Consider the following 16,662-nt stretch of genomic DNA (forward strand, 5'->3'; position numbering starts at 1 on the left):
ACTTATTTTGTGGAGTCTTTTTATGACCTGTTCAATTTCTTCTTTTGTGATGGGTCTGTTCAAGTGTTCTACATCTGACCATGTCAATCTCGGTAGGGAATGACTTTCAAGGGATTTGTCCATTTCCTCTAAGTTTTAAAATTTTCAGAGAATAGTTTTTCATAATTTTCCACTATGATAGTTTTAATTTCCTCTGGTTCTGTTGTGATGTCACCTCTATCGTTCCTTAATCGAGTTATTTGTTTTCTTCTCCTTTTTTTTCTTTTGTTAATTTTGTCAATTTTATTGACCCATTCAAAAACAAGCTCCTAGTCTTATTGATGGTTTCAAATATTTTTCTGTTTTCTATCTCATTGATTTCAGCTCTTGTTCTTACAATTTCCTTTCTTCTAAAGGTTATTGAGTTGTTGTTCCTTTTTCTGTTGGTTGAAAGTGTTGTGTTAGATCATTAATTTTGCTTCTTTCTTTATTTTTTATGTGTTTACCTATTGCTGTGAACTGCCCCCCGAGAACTGCCTTAGGTGCATCCCAGAGGTTTTGGTACACTGTATTTTCATTATCTTTTTTTAGGAACTTTTTAAATTTCATTTTTTATTTCTTCTATAACCCAGATGTGTTCTAGCAGGGTGTTATTTAGTTTCCACGTTGATGGCTTTATAAGCTTTATCCTCTTGTGGTTAATTTCTAGTTTTATGGCATAGTGGTCTAAGACAATACTCTGTATTATTTAGCCATTTTTTAAATTGTTAAGGCGCACTTTGTGCCCTAATATATGATCAATTCTGGAGAATTGTACCGTGTGCACTTAAGAAAGTGAATTCAGCAGAGCTCGGAATATACCCACAAGGACGAGTTGGCTGTGTAGTTTAATTCTTCTGCATTTTTGTTAAGTTTCTTTTGAGTTGATCTATCTTTTGGCAAGAGTGGTGTGGTAAAGTCTCCTACTACTATTGTGGTGCTATCTTTCTTTTTTCCTTCAGATCTGTTAACAGTTGTTTTATATATTTAGCAGGTTGATCATTTGGTGCATAGATGTTGACCAATGTTATATCCTCTTGATCTACTGTGCTTTTACTCACTAAATAGTGGTCTTCCTTATCTTTTATGGTGATTTTCATTCTGAAGTCTATTTTATCAGAGATTAGTGTTGTCACTTTTTCATGGTTGCCATTTGCTTGGTATACTTCTTTTTCCAGCATTTGATGTTTAGTCTATCTTTCTCTTCATTTATTAGATGTGTCTGTTGTAGACAACATATTGATGGGCTTTGCTTTTTTTATCCATTCTGCTACTCTTTTTCTCTTGATTGGTGCATTAAGTCCATTCACATTAAGTGTGATTACTGACAGGCCAGGTTTTACCATAGCCATTTTGCTGCATTTCTTTTCTTGTTGTTTTTTGTTACTAGGATCCATTCACTTTTCTTTGGTATTTGCTTTGGTAGGACTTCCCTTAAAAGTTCTTAATAGGTTTGGTCTTCTTTTCAAAAATGCTTTCTTTCTTTTTTGAAAAAAAAATAGGATTTCTGCTTCATATTATATGAAGAGGTTTGCTGGGTACAGGACCCTGGGTTGACAGTGTTTTCTTTCAACTTTCTGTATATGCCATTCTATTGTCTTCTTGCTCACATTGTTTCTGCTAAAAAATCAGAACATTATCTGATTGCTTTTCCTTTGTAAGTGACTCTTTGTTTTTATCATGCTGCTTAGTATTCTATCTTTTTATTTTGGAAAATTTGACTATGATATGTTTTGATGTTTTCTTTCTTTAGTCTAATTGGTGTTCACTGAGCTTCCTGAAAGTGGATTTCCTCATTCTTCATAAAACTGGGGAAGTTTTCCTCTAGTACCTCTTTTACAATTTTCTCAGTTATTTTGGTATTCCTTTGATATTCAGGAATTAAAATCATCCATGTATTATTCCTTTTTATGTCATCACACATAATTCTAATATTTTCTTTATGTCTCACCTCTGATTTTTCTTCTAGTATGTTGCCAACTGTGCAGAGAGCTGAAATTGGAGAATAAAAAGGGAAGAACTAGCTTTGTATTCTTCAAGCTGAAAGAACTGAAAAACAAATTTAAGCCTCATATAGCAATGTTGAAATATGTTATGGGCAAAACATTGAATTACCCAGAAAGCATCAAAAGAAGATTGAGGGAATACAGACAGTCACAGTACCAGAAAGAATGTACTGACACTGAAAAATTTCAGAAAGTACCACATGAACACGAGCCAATGGTAATGAAAGTGGAAGTTGCATTGAAGGCACTGGCAAAAAATAAGGCCCCAGGAACTGATGTGATACCCACTGATGTGTTTCAATCAACAGATGCAGCCTTGGATGCAATTACCAGCCTGTGCCAGCAAATTTGGAGGATGGCTGTCTGGCCAATGGATTGGAAGAGGTCCATATTTGTTCCTATTCCCAAGAAGGCTGATCCAAATGTGGAAATTATTGAACAATATCATTGCTATCATGTGCAAGAAAAATACTGCTGATGATCATTAAACAACAGCTTGGACAAGTACATAGGCAGGGAATTGCTAGAAGTTCATGCAAGGTTTAGAAGTGGCTGTGGCACCAAGGATATCATTGCTGATGTCAGATGGATTCTGGCTGAAAGTAACAAATACCAGAAGAATGTCTATTTATTGACTATGCAAAGGTGTTTGTGTAGATCATGGCCAAGTTGTGGCTGATGTTGAGAAGACTGGGAATAGTAGAATACTAGAGCACTTGATTGTGCTCTTGAGGAACCTATACCTGGAGCTGTTGTGTGAATGGAGCACTGCATGGTTTGGAATTGGAAAGTGAGTGAGTCAGGGATGTATTTTATCTCCATACCTGTTCAATCTATACAAAAAGCAACTTATCTGAGAAGCTGGACTCTGTGAAGAGGAAAGTGGGAGACTCATCAATGACCTGTGTTATGCAGATAACATAACCTAACGTGCTGAAAGTGGGAAGGACTTGAAGCACTTGTTTCAGAAAATCAAGGAATGCAGCCTTCAGTATGGATTATGTTTCAAGATCAAGAAAACAAAGATTCTTACCACTGGATCAAAAAGCAGTGTCATGACAGATAGAGAGGAGACTAAAACTGTCAACAGCTTCATCTTGCTTGGATCCACAATTAAAACTCTTGTAGTCAAGGATTAAGGAGACCCATTTCACTGGGAAAATCTGCAGTTAGGGACCTTTCCAAATTATCTGAGGAGTGAGGATGTCAGTTTGAGGATTAAGGTGTGTCTGATTCAAGCCATAGTTTTTGATTCCTAGCTATGCATGCAAGACCTGGCCAATGAATAACGATGACAGAAAAAAATATTTGACGCCTTTGAGGTGTGGTGTTAGAGAAGAGCACTGAACAACCCATGGACAGCCAAGAGAACAAATAGATACGCCTTGGTGAAGGTGCAGCCAGAGTGCTCTTTCAAGGAAAATATGATGTGGCTTTGCCACTATTTGGGCATAGTGCTAGGAGGTGCTGTTTTTTGGAGAGGGACATAAAGTTTGGAAGGGTACAGGCTTGGCAAAGTAGAGGGAGACCCTCAAACAGGTAGATTAATACAGTGACTGCTGCAATGGCTCTTCTGAATCAGGAAATGTGAGGATGGCGCAGGACAGGATTGGGTTCAGATTTTTTGTTCATAGGATTGCTATGAGGCGTGCTCAATTCAATGGCACCTAACAACAACAACAACAACATGTTTCCCGTGAGGTTCTTGTGTTCCAGCTCATGGACCCTCTGCTCCATCTCTTCTGTTTTACTTTTTTGTCCTTCTTTGTTGGACATTTCTGCCATATAAGTTTTAATGTTTTGGTTTGCATTTTAATGCCTTTCTGTTATTTCTAGTAGTGTGTTGACAGTAACTTTTCTATCTTGTGATTTTTTTAAGTTCTTGTTTCTCTTTATCTATAGTTTTTAATGCTTTCTTACTTTTTTTGCATTTTCTTCTATATTTGTGCAAGTTCCTCCTCATCAATATATTTCTTTTGGCTCCGTGTCGGTGGAACACTGGCTCTCTTGCTGGTTTCCATTGTTTCTTACATCATCTGCAGCTTCTTCTGTAGCTGTTCAAATAATCATTCATCATTATATGTTTTCTGGTTCTCTAACTCTAGGTTTTTCCCTTTATATGTAGCTTCCATTGTTTCTTCCATCATCTATCTGTACTTTGATTCATAGCTCTTCTAATATCTTCATATCAACATATATCCTCTGCCTTCTTTACTTTGGGGTATTCATGAGGTCTCTGATATTCTCTGTTGTTTCTTTCTTTCTTTTAAGAAGGCTTAATTTGTTTTCTCATGGTGTTTGAAGCTGCCTGTTGCTTTCCTGACATTATGTGACGTTTTCCTTGATAAGTCTTAGGTCGTTTCCATTGTGTCTGGGAAGGCTGTTGGTGGTTCTTGCCTTTATAATGTTACTATTTAGCTGCCAAGTTAAAAAGTCGTGAGTTCTCTCAGGGAAAATTAGCACTGCAGCCCGTAGGCCTCCTTCATATATAAAGCGGTTGAGTGGTGTGAGACCAAGTGATCTACTCAAGCACTTTCTCATGCACCTTTACTCCTGGAGCATATCTTTCTTTGTCTCTGGAGTGGCATGAGATTGGGAATCTGGGCTGCCAGCTCAAGCCATTTGTGTGGAGGGGATCTCAAGTCAGCCTTCTTTCTCTCTGGCTGAGGGCTACAAAATTCCCTTCCCTCTGCCTGAAGTTCTGTGTATTAAAATCTCTCATCCTGTTGGATCCTGGGATGGCCCCACAGCTGTGGAGGCAAGGACCCCAAGACGGAGGTACCTACAACCATAGAGACACCTCAGTCCTGTCTCCCCACAAACAATGGAGAGTGCTGGCTCTTGGCATAGAGCACCCACCTCTCCTGACCTTTCTCCTGTGGCTTGGTGTGCTCCTTCCACTTTAATTTTTTATGACTTCCAATTTTATTAGATTTATATTTTATACATTCCATGCTCCAATTACTAGTGGATACTTGTAGCTGTTTCTCTTTACTTTGAGACCTTCCACATCAGCAAATTAAGATCCTTCATTGGACAAAATCTTCATGTCATTATGGTAGACTCTACTTTCGGAGGTAGCTCCTCCCTTGGCACATTTTGAGTGTTTTCTAACCCAAGGGGCTCATCTTACAGACTATAATCAACAACATTCTTCTTTCATACAAAAGGGCTTCAAAAGTCTATTATTTCAGAAGTAGAAGACCAGTTCTGTTTCTCTGTCTTCGTATAGAGGCTCCTCTGAAACATGTCCACCATGGATAATCATGCTGGTAACTGAAATTCTAGTGGCAAAGATTCCAACATTACAGCAACATGCAAGCCACTACAGCACAGGAAATGGCAAAGGAGCCTTCAACATGAGTTATTTCTAGACACTGAGAAAACAAAAATCTTCACAAGTGAACCAATAGGCTACATCAGGATAGAGAAAAGATTGACATTGTCATCTTTTTATTTGGGCCTACAATCAATTACCTTGGTAGTTGTTGTTGTTGTTGTTATGTGCCATCGAGTCACTTGCGACTCATAGCGACCCTATGCAGAAGAGCCCTAAATGCCGTTCTATCCTGTGCCAACCTCGCTGTCTCAAACACATTCATTCCCACCATTCCACTCACAGAATCGATCCATCTCATCGAGGGCCTTCCTCTCCTGCACCATCCCTCCACTCTCCCAAACATGATGTCCCTCTCCAAGGACCAGTCCCTCCTTGCAACATGCCCAAAGTATGTCAGACAAAGTTTCAGAATCCTTGACTCCAGGGAACATTCTGGCTTCACCATCTCCAGGACAACCTGTTTGTTCTCCTAGCAGTCCATGGTATATTCAACACTCTTCCCCAGCACCACAACTCAAAGGCATCAATTCTCTTTCTATCATCCCTATTCACTGTCCAACTCTCCGATGCATAGCATGTAATTGCAAAGACTACAGCCTGGATCAGGTGCACCTTAGAGTCTCCAGCATGACGTCCTTGCACTTCAGTACTCTTGAGAGGTCCCTCACAGCTGATTTTCCCAATGTAATTCATCTCCTGATTTCCTGGCTGCTGTTACCAAGAGTGCTGACTGTGGAGCTGAGCAAACTAAAACTGTTAACTATCTCTTCACCATCTATATTGATGCTGCCAAATGGTCCAGGGGTGAGAATCTTTGTTTTCTTGATATTGAGCTTCAATCCATATTGAAGACTGCAGTCCTTGACCTTCTGTAGCAAGCACTTCAGGCCCACATCAGTTTCAGCGAGCAGGGTTGTGTCATCTGCATAACGCAGGTTGTTGACGATTCTTCCACCAATCCTGATGCCACATTCCTCCTAGTACAACCCAGCGTCTTGGATGATCTGTTCTGCATACAGATTGAAGAGGTATGGAGACAAAATACATCCCTGACGGACCCCTTTCTTGATTTTGAACCATCCAGTGTCTCCGTGCTCTGTTCTGATGACTGCCTCTTGGTCCAAGTATAGGTTTCGCATTAGCACAATCAAATGTTCTGGGATTCCCATTCTTCTCAGAGTCAGCCACAGCTTGTTGTGATCCACACAGTCAAAAGCCTTTACATAGTCAATGAAGCACACACAGATAGACATTCTTCTGGTATTCTTTGCTTTCTGCCAAGATCCATCTCACAGTAACTATAACATCCCCAGTACCGCGACCTCTTCTAAATCCAGCCAGCACATCTGGCAATTCTGCTGACATATTGTTCCAAACTTTTTTTGTATAATTTTCTGCAGAATCTTGCTTGCTTGTGATATCAATGATATTGTGCAATAACACTTTGTTGTGTCACCTTTCTTTGGAATGGGAACAAATATCGATCTCTTCCAGTCAGTTGGCCAGCTGGCTGTCCTCCAGATTTCCTGGCACAACCTAGTAGCAGTCAAGAAATTAAAACATGTGTTGCATTGTATAAATCTGTAGTTAATGACCTCTCCAAAGTGCTAAAGAACTAGGATATCAATTTAAAGACTAAGATGCACCAAACCCAAAGGAAGAGATTGTAAATTGCTTCCAATGTATCTGAAAGTTGAGTAATAAATAGGGAAGACCAAAAATAATTGATGTCTTCAAGTTGTGATGTTGGCTAACAGTACTGAATATACCACAGACTTAAAAAAGACCTGCATATTTGTCTTGGAGGAAGTGCAACAAGAGTGTTCTTCAGAGGCAAATGATAACACTTACAATGGCATCTTTTCAGGGGAACAAGCCCTTGGAGAAAGATATCATGCTGGAAAAGGTATAGGGGTAAGTAAAAGAGAGGAAGATCCTCAAGGACAGTGACACATTCATATTGTAAAATCTCTTTGTATTTGGTATTTTACATTTGACAAAAAGCTAATTAATTTCTTGGAAATGGAACTTGATTTTCAAATGATTTTACTTTATTTTGTAAAGTTTGAGTATGGACATTTCACCAAACAATAAATTCAGATGACAACCAAACTCAACACCTTTATCAAATAGAAAAAGAGCAACAATCTAATCCTACAGCTTAAAGAAAAATGATATTATAAGGGCAAGGCCTGAAATCAATGAAAGGGAAAACAGAAAAACAATTGAAACCATCAATAAGATCAGGAGCTGGTTTTTCAAAAGGGTCAATAAAATGGACAAACTACTGGCAAATTTAACAAAAGAAAAAAAAAAGACACAGGTACCTTGATTAAGAAATTATATAAAGGTGAAATAACAACAGAACCAGATGAAATTAAATCTGTAATATCAGAATACTATGAAAAGTTATACTTGATAAATTTGAAAACCTGTAGAAAATGGACAAATTCCTTGAAACTCATGCCCTTCCCAGAATGACATGGACAAACCCATCAAAAAAGAAGAAATTGCCCAGATCATGAAAAAACTTTCCCATAAAAAAAGTCCTGGATCTGATGGCTTCATAGCTGAATTCTACCAAAACATTCAGATAAGATTTATTACTAATTTTACTTAAATTGTTTTTTAAAATAGAAAACGAAGGAACACTCTCTGAAAAATTCTATGAAGCAAGCATAACCCTAATACAAAAACCAGGCAAAGCTATTACCAAGAAAGAAAACGAAAAACTAATTATCTCTCAGGAATAAAGATACAAAAATCCTTAACAAAATCCTAGCCAATAAAATTCAAAAGCACATAAAAAAATCATTAATCATAATAGGTGGGATTCTTAAGAAGTATATGAGGATGGTTTAACATAGGAAAAAGAATCAACGTAATTCACAATAACAAAGCCAATAACAAGAACCATATGATCTTAGTAATTGATGCAGAAAAGGCAACTGACAAAACCCAAAAGCCCTTCCTGATAAAGCCACTCAGCAAAATTGGAATAGATCGGAATTTCCTGAAAATTGTGTATACATATATATGCAAAACCAAGAGCCAATATCATTCTCAATGGAGAAAAGCTATGAGAATTCTCCTTGTGATCAGGGACCAGATAAGGATTCCCACTGTAATCACTTACAGTCAATATTGAAGTGCTTGCTAGGACAACAAAAGGAGTCCCGCCCCGCCCCCCCCAGCCCCTCCTGCTAAAGGCTAGACCCCCAGACCCCTGCATCCCCTACGCTCTCGAGATTCCCCAGTCCCAGCTCAGCCCCAGCGCCCACAGCTGCTGAGCCACCAAGAATGCAGTAAAGGCTGAAAATCTGGGTCACAGTTAAGGAAGACCTCAGACATAAAATCCAGGATGTGGCCAGCACTGCTGCTGTTCCACCTCCTCCCTCTCTGACCAATGCTATCTCTGCGCCTCCTGCTGCAGACCCAGGGCTACTCCTCCTCCCCTAGAACTCCACCAGCCCCAGCCTGCACCCCACCATGTGACCGAGGAGTCCCCTCAGCCCCATTCCATGTATGTGTATGGGAATGGGCACCCCCCACCAAGCACATCCCCTTGGGTCCCAAGATCACGCCATCAGATTTTCCCAGACACTGCATCCCCTGCCACCCCATCAAGTTTTGAGGAAAGGTCACCCGCTTCCCAGTACCCTCGAGCTACTGTGTGGGGCCCTACAGTATCTCATGAGGATGGAGGAGAGTCCAGTTTTGCCAATCCTGGATTTCTGCCTCTGGACTATGGCTTTGTAGCCCCCATAGTCCGGCTACCCCTCACCCAAACTCAGATTCCATTTGGGGTGACGGAGATGGGCTCATCCTTGGAGAAGTACCTGCTACCCTTTGGCCATTCCTGTTTGTGGGCGGTGAGGAAGGTGTGGACCCTCAGCTCTGTGTCACAATTACTATCTTCATCATCATTGTTCTCATGGCCACGGGCATCATATTCAAGTTCTGCTGGGACTGTAGCCAGAAGTAGCACAGGCCCTCAGGGAAGCATAGTGCCCTGAAGCAGGAAGAAAGGCAACAGCTTGTCCCTGGCTGGAGCCACTGTGCTGGGGGCCTTTGGGAACTCACCTACCTCCACCCCTGACCATGAGGATCCCTGACAGGGACGCAGACCTGGGATGCCCCAGCCCAAGGTCTTCCAGCTGATCCGGATTACCCTGGTGAATCTATAATGTCCCCCCAGTGCTGGGGTATGGCCAAGCAGGAGGCCAAGGGGCTGTCATACCCCTCACTCCTCTGAGGGTGGGGCAGCTGTGGGGAGCAGGGACCACAGAGGCTCCTGCCTTTGCATTTGCATACCCTCTGTGGGATACTCCCTGACCCCCTGGGGGGGGATCCTACTTGCTCACCTTCCTGTAGGTGGGGCCTCATGTATTGGTGGCTTTGGTCTCCTATTTCCACCCTTGCACACTCATATGAAGCCTTGCACACTTCACCTCAACCCTCACAGGCCATGTATGACTGGTCTATATCCTCTCCCTGTCAACACCTATCCCCTCAGCTGGTCTCTCACATTCTCCCTCTTGTCTCACATGTCTCACGCTTTCTCTTCTCCCTCATTCATATTCAGCTCAATCACTTAGTGGTCTATGGTTCACACACCCCTCTTTCTGCATTTCCTGGCCCACTGTTGTAGTATTGTATATAGTTCTCACCTTCTCCTTCATGAACACCCACTGGTCTAGTTTTTGTGGTCCCTCCATGCTGCCCCATATGTGGGTGGGAGATGGTTGGAGAATCCTCAGCCATCATCTGCATTGGTTCCATCTCATTCCGTGTCATGTGCTTTATCATTCCTTCACTCCACTTCAGGAGTGCTCTCATTATTCTGTGGGCTTCTCCCATGGGAACAGGGTGGTGAAACTCCCAATTTCTTCCATACTCCCAATGCTTAATTTCTGTTGTCAGAGAGATGGGTTTTGGGGAACCATCTGCTGCACTACTGGAGAAAGGGGCTTCCATTTGCCCTTCCCTTCCTCCTAAGTCCCCTGTGTTTGTCTGTGTGTGTGTCATCACTCTCTGGAGTTCAGAGCCCCCTGAGCTGGTCCTCCACTCCTCAGCCTCTTTTAGGGCCTCCCTAATTCCACCTGAGTTGTCAGGGACTGAAGCCAGCTGGTTCAAGGCCATTGGGAGCTCTGCCTTCAAATCTGTTATTCCCCTTCATGGGCTCTCTTACATCCCTTCCCTCCCTCTTGTCTTTTCCCCATTTCCTTCTTCTCAGGTTCAAATCTACTTCTCATTCCTTCCCTCCTTCCTTCCTTCCTTCCTTCCTTCCTTCCTTCCTTCCTTCCTTCCTTCCTTCCTTCTTCCCCTCTTACCTGGCTCCTATGCTGTGATACATATTTTTGTATTATCTCCTTCTTCTTCTTGTGATGATAATCTTGAATTCTTGTGGGATGTATGTTTCAAAATTTTCAAATAAAGCCTTTGCAAGATAAAAAAAAGGAAAGAAGGAAATAAAAGGCATCCTGACGGGCAAAGAGATGGATAAAGTGTCACTATATGCAGATGATATGATAGTATACATAGAACACCCCAAGGACTCCAAAAAAAAAAAAAACTGTTAGAGCTAGTAGATGAATTTACTAAAGTAGCAGGATATAAGATTAATATCCAAAAATCAGTTGGATTCCTCTACACTAACAAAGAGAACACAGAGAATGAAATCAAGAAAGCAATACCAATTACAATAGCCAACCACAAATTACACCACTTGGGAGTGAACCTAAAGACACAAAAGACCTGTAAAGAAAACTACAGAACATTTCTACAAGGGAAAAATGTTCCCTGTTCATGGATAGGAAAACAATATTGTAAAAATGACAATCCTACCTAAATCAATCCACATGTTCAACACAATCTCAACACAGATACCAAATTCATTTTTCAAGGAGATCAAAAGGGAAACTATAAAATTTATTTGGAGATGAAAGAGACCCTGAAAAAGCAAAGTACTTCTGAAAAACAAAACTTAAGTGGGAGGCATAGTACTCCCTGACTTCAAAATCTGCGGTAGTAACCAAAACAGGATGGTACCGGTACAACGACAGGCACATAGACAAATGGCATAGGATTGAGAGCCCAGAAATAGACCCAGCTATCTATGTTCAACTGATATTCGACAAGGAAATAAAACCTATCAAATGGGGAAATGACAATCTCTTCAACAAATGATGCTGGCAGAACTGGAGTGCTACCAGCAGAAAGCTGAAACACATCTCACACCATACACAAAAATGAGCTCAAGGTGGCTCAGTTCTCTACCTGGGAGTAAAGCCCAAAACCCATAAAGCTCATCAGAGACAAACTTGGATCAAACTTAGATGGCCTAGTCTATGGTATAAAGAGACTGCCAAATACAGCCAGAAATGTACAATCTAGAAAGGATAAAACTGATAAATAGGACCCTCTAAAGATTAATCCCTGTGCACATAAAAAACATTTTCCAACTGAGTGAAAAGAAAACCTACTGACTAGGAAAAAACACTTGGAAATAGCATTTCAGACAAGGCTCTTATATAAAAAATTTACAGAATCCTATAGTGCCTCCACAAGGAAAAGACCGATAACAAAATTACAAAATGGACAAAAGACATGGAGAGACATTTTTACAGAGGGAGATATTCAGATGGCCAACAGACACAATGCGATACTATCTCACCCCTGTAGCAGTGGCGAAGTTTAACAGGACAGCAGGTAGTAAGTGTTGGAGATTATGTGGAAAGAAATGAACTCCTATACACTGTTGGTGGGACTGTGAAATTGTGCAACTGCTCTGGAAGGCAGTTTGGCGTTTCCACAAAAAGCTGAACACAGATATTCCATATGACCTAGCTATTCCACTACTTGGGATATACCCTGAGAAAATAAGAAGTGAGGTACAAACAGAGATTTGTACACCAATGTTCACAGAAGTGTTATTCAACACCACAGAACATGGAAACAGCCCAAATGTCCAACCATAAACAAATAGATTGAGAAATTGTGGTACAATAACATGATGGAGTGCTGCACAGCATGCGGCAGCAATGATTTTGAAGATTACCACCTAGCTTGGGAGGGTCTAGAGAGCGTTGTGCTGTGTGAGCTGGTTCGATCCCATTGGGACAAGTGTTTGCTCAGCTTCTTGAATATATATTCTCTCATTCTTCATTATGCCAAGAAAGTTTGCCATGAACTATTTTTTTTAAAAAAAAAAAAAAGCAAAAATAGAGATTCCTTGTATGGCCACTGCCCCAAGTCTACTCAGGATAATGGCGACCTGTGTGGTACCAAACATTGGTAGAAAACTCTATGAGGGTAAAACAAAATAAGTCTACGAATTGTTGGATAGTTCCGGAAAAGTCCTCCTGAAGTCCAAGGACCAAATTACAGCAGGAAATGCAGCTCGAAAGAATCATCTGGAAGGAAAAGCTGCAATTTCAAATAAAACTACCACCTGTATTTTTCAGTTACTGCAGGAAGCAGGTATCAAAACTGCTTTCACCAAAAGATGTGAGGAGACATCTTTCATTGCACCCAAGTGTGAGATGATCCCAATTGAATGGGTTTGTAGAAGAATAGCAACTGGTTCTTTTCTCAAAAGAAACCCTGGTGTCAAGGAAGGCTACAAGTTTTACCCACCTAAAGTAGAAATGTTTTTCAAGGATGATGCCAATAATGACCCACAGTAGTCTGAAGAGCAGCTGATTGCTGCAAATTTTTGCTTTGCTGGACTTATTATAGGCCAGACTGAAGTGGACATCATGAGTCATGCCACACAGGCCATATTTGAAATACTGGAAAGAGCGTGGATGCCTCAGAACTGCACGCTCGTTGATATGAAGATTGAATTTGGTGTTGATGTGACCACCAAAGAAATTGTTCTTGCTGATGTTATTGATAATGATTCTTGGAGACTCTGGCCTTCGGGAGATCAAAGCCAGCAGAAGGACAAACAGTCATATCATGATCTTAAAGAAGTAACTCCTGAAGGTCTGCAGATGGTTAAGAAAAATTTTGAGTGGGTGGCAGAGAGAGTAGAATTGCTTCTGAAATCAGACAGTCTCTGTCTGCAGAGTTGTCGTATTGATGGGCTCAACCTCTGATCTCTCTCACTGTGAGAAAATCAAGGCAGCGTGTAGAAAATTTGGCATTCCATGTGAACTTCGGGTGACATCTGCCCACAAAGGACCAGATGAAACTCTGAGGATTAAAGCTGAATATGAAGGAGACGGCATTCCTACTTTATTTATAGCAGTAGCTGGCAGAAGCAATGGTTAGGGACCAGTGATGTCTGGAAACACTGCGTATCCAGTGATAAGCTTTCCTCCCTTCACAGCAGATTGGGGTGCTCAGGATATATGGTCTTCTCTCCAGCTACCCAGTGGTCTTGGATGTTCAACTGTACTTTCTCCAGAAGGATCAGCTCAGTTTGCTGCTCATATATTTATTAAACAATCATTTGGTGTGGGCCAAACTGCGAGCAATTGTATTAAATGCATGGATATCCTTGAAGCTGGCTGACAAGAAAATCAGAGAATCCAGTTCATGAGAACTTTGTGGAGAAACTACAACTTCCTCGTGTAGCAGTAGGGAAAAAAAATCATGTTGTGCATCGGGTCGCTATGAGTCGCAAACGACTCGACGGCACATGACAACAACAAAGATGTAAAGATTCTAAGTTAGAGAAAATTAACTGAATAAATGGTTACCTAAATTCATAGATTAAAAAAAAAGCAAAAATATATTTTGATATTTGCAACATTGATTTTGTTTGTTTGTTTGTTTTAACAGCCTTTTTAGCCTACAGTTGTAATATGTGGGTAACACTGAATTCTAGAACTTGTAATAAATTCACTTGATCTTTTCAAACTTAACAGTCACAGACAACCAGAGGAAATTCTACAGCCATACTGTATTGAGGTTATAGGGAATTTTCTCCTTTGTTCAACAGCTCATCAATAATTTCTGGTTTCTCTATTCCTTTTTCCATTTCCTAATAAATTTTCTCTGTTGTTTTGAGTGCTTCTCATTTGCCTGTTCCTTATTTAAGCCTTTGGACTTCCTCCTCCAGTTCTTGTACCTGTTTTAGGAGTTTTTCAGTCTGGTTTCTCTGTGTCCTTTTCAGCCATGATAAATACACAAATCCACCTGCATTCTTCCATGCAGCTTTTCCTCTAAACACCTTTTTTTTTAAAAAAAAAAAGGAAATTATCATAAGCAGTAATACACATGGACCTTGTCTGAGGGATTACACAGGAATCAAATCAACTCCATCTGTGGAAAGAGATGGTGTAGAGGATGAGTACCAGCACTCAAAACAAGGCCAACAAGCCAAGCAGTGTTCCACAGGAAAAACAGGCAATCTCTTCCATTGGAACAGGGCATCAACCATGCATATATATGTTCAAACGGAGGTCCACAGCAATTAAAACAAATACATGAGAGCAAAAATACAACCTTGAGTTTAAAATGGAATTTAAAAACCAATTCACACATGGATTTGATGCACTGAACACTTAAGGCTAACTACCACACAAGGTGTGGCATAACTACAAGGACATCATCCACAAAGAAAGCAAAAGGTCATTACAAAGACTAGAAAGAAAGGGGCGGGGAAGCCTAAAATGGAAGTCTTAAGAAAGTCTGAAATTTGTTCTTTGGTATAGAGAAGCTAAAGCCAAAAACCAAAATCATGAAATAAGAGCAGTGAATAGAAAAATATCAAATGGTATCCTGAAAAGACAAAGCAAAGCATTACAATGAAACATGTGAAGACCTAGAGTTAGAAACTCAAAAGAGAAGAACACACTTGGCATTTCTCACGCTGAAAGAATTAAAGAAAAAAAGCCTCAACTTGCAATACTGAAGGATTCTATAGGCACAGTGTTGAATGATGCACGAAGCAGTAGAAGATGATCAAAGTAATACACAGTCACAGTAGTAAAAATAACTTTATCACTGAACTACTTGAAATAGCATATCAAGAACCAATGCTAGTGAAGGAATAAGTCCAAAATGCACTGAAGGTATTGGCAAATAAATTAAAAGGGTGTTTATGGTATTTACAAATCTAGAACTATACTTATGCAGACTGATTATCCAATATATTTTTAGTTAGTTTCATATCTGAATATATTTAGAAAACTTTAGTAACTTCTTATATATTTCTGAAGTAATACGTAAAAGATCATTTAACTTTTTGAGTATCTGAATATAGAAATTTGATGAAAAGTAGAATTAGTAAAACTTAAGTAAGCCAGATTGCATAAACTCTAAATATTAGATCATATTTCTCTGTCTTGGAAAAAAATTATGTCAAATATGTTGTTGTTGTTATGTGTCTGTGACTCATAGTGATTCTAAATACAATAGCTCTGAAGCCTGCCTTGTCCTAAGTCAGTCTCCTTGATGCCAATATACTCTCATTGCCCTAGTTACTGTATCAATCTGTCTCATGCGGGGTCTTCCTCTCCTGCACTGTTCCTCCAATCTTTCAAGCATGATGTCCTTTTCCAAGGATCAGTCCCTCTAGGCCACATGCCCAAAATATGTGAGACAGAACTTCAAAATCCTAGCCTCCAAGGAAAAGCTTGGTTCTGCCCTCTCCAGGTCAGACCTATTTGTTTTCTTGGAGGTCCATGTGTTCAAGACTCTTCTCCAGCACCACAACTCAGAGGCATCATTTACACTGGAAAAACTGATACTCATTTTTTGATGTTATAAATAATTTTAAGCCAATGACTCTGCATCTGCACCATTCCATAATCTTTCTTGAACAATAGTAACTTACTTTTATGTAATTCTCAAATTCAAGTTATTTTTATTTTCTTTTTAATGTGAGAAATCACACATGACACTGGAATCTGAAAACTTGGATGCCCCTCCCAAGAAAGTAAAACTGTTTAAGAGATGATTCAAGAGAATGCAAGATATTAGTAGTAACTATGGTGGTCTAGCAGGTAAAAAGTCATGCTGCCAACCCAAAGGCAGGCAGTTCAAATGTACCAACCAGCAGCCTCCTTCCGTTTAATATACAGGATCTGAAAACTCCCTGATGGTTCAGTTATGAGTCAGTTCTGACTTGACAGCAAAGACAGATTTTTTAATATAATAATTTATTATAAATGGGTTTTTAATAAATCAAAACCTTAAATCCATTGGTTGCATGTCAGTTATGGCTCATAGTGACAGCTGTGTGTTGGAGTAGAAATAACTGTACTCCATAAGGTTTTCAGCGGGTCATTCTTTTGGAAGCAGCTCACCAGGGCCCTTCTTCTGAGGTGCCTCTGGGTAGATACA

General features: G+C 40.1%; 2 pseudogenes; both read left to right on the forward strand.

The window, feature by feature from the left end:
• The first annotated feature begins 8,719 nt into the window (after positions 1–8,719).
• Positions 8,720–9,551, forward strand: LOC102873773 (annotated as a pseudogene).
• Positions 9,552–12,632: 3,081 nt separating this feature from the next.
• LOC102876595 lies at positions 12,633–13,912 on the forward strand (annotated as a pseudogene).
• The last annotated feature ends 2,750 nt before the right edge of the window (positions 13,913–16,662 follow it).

This window comes from Elephantulus edwardii, unplaced genomic scaffold (assembly GCF_000299155.1).
Source record: "Elephantulus edwardii isolate Elephantulus edwardi_28Jun2011 unplaced genomic scaffold, EleEdw1.0 scaffold00403, whole genome shotgun sequence".
Classification (NCBI taxonomy): Eukaryota; Metazoa; Chordata; class Mammalia; order Macroscelidea; family Macroscelididae; genus Elephantulus; species Elephantulus edwardii.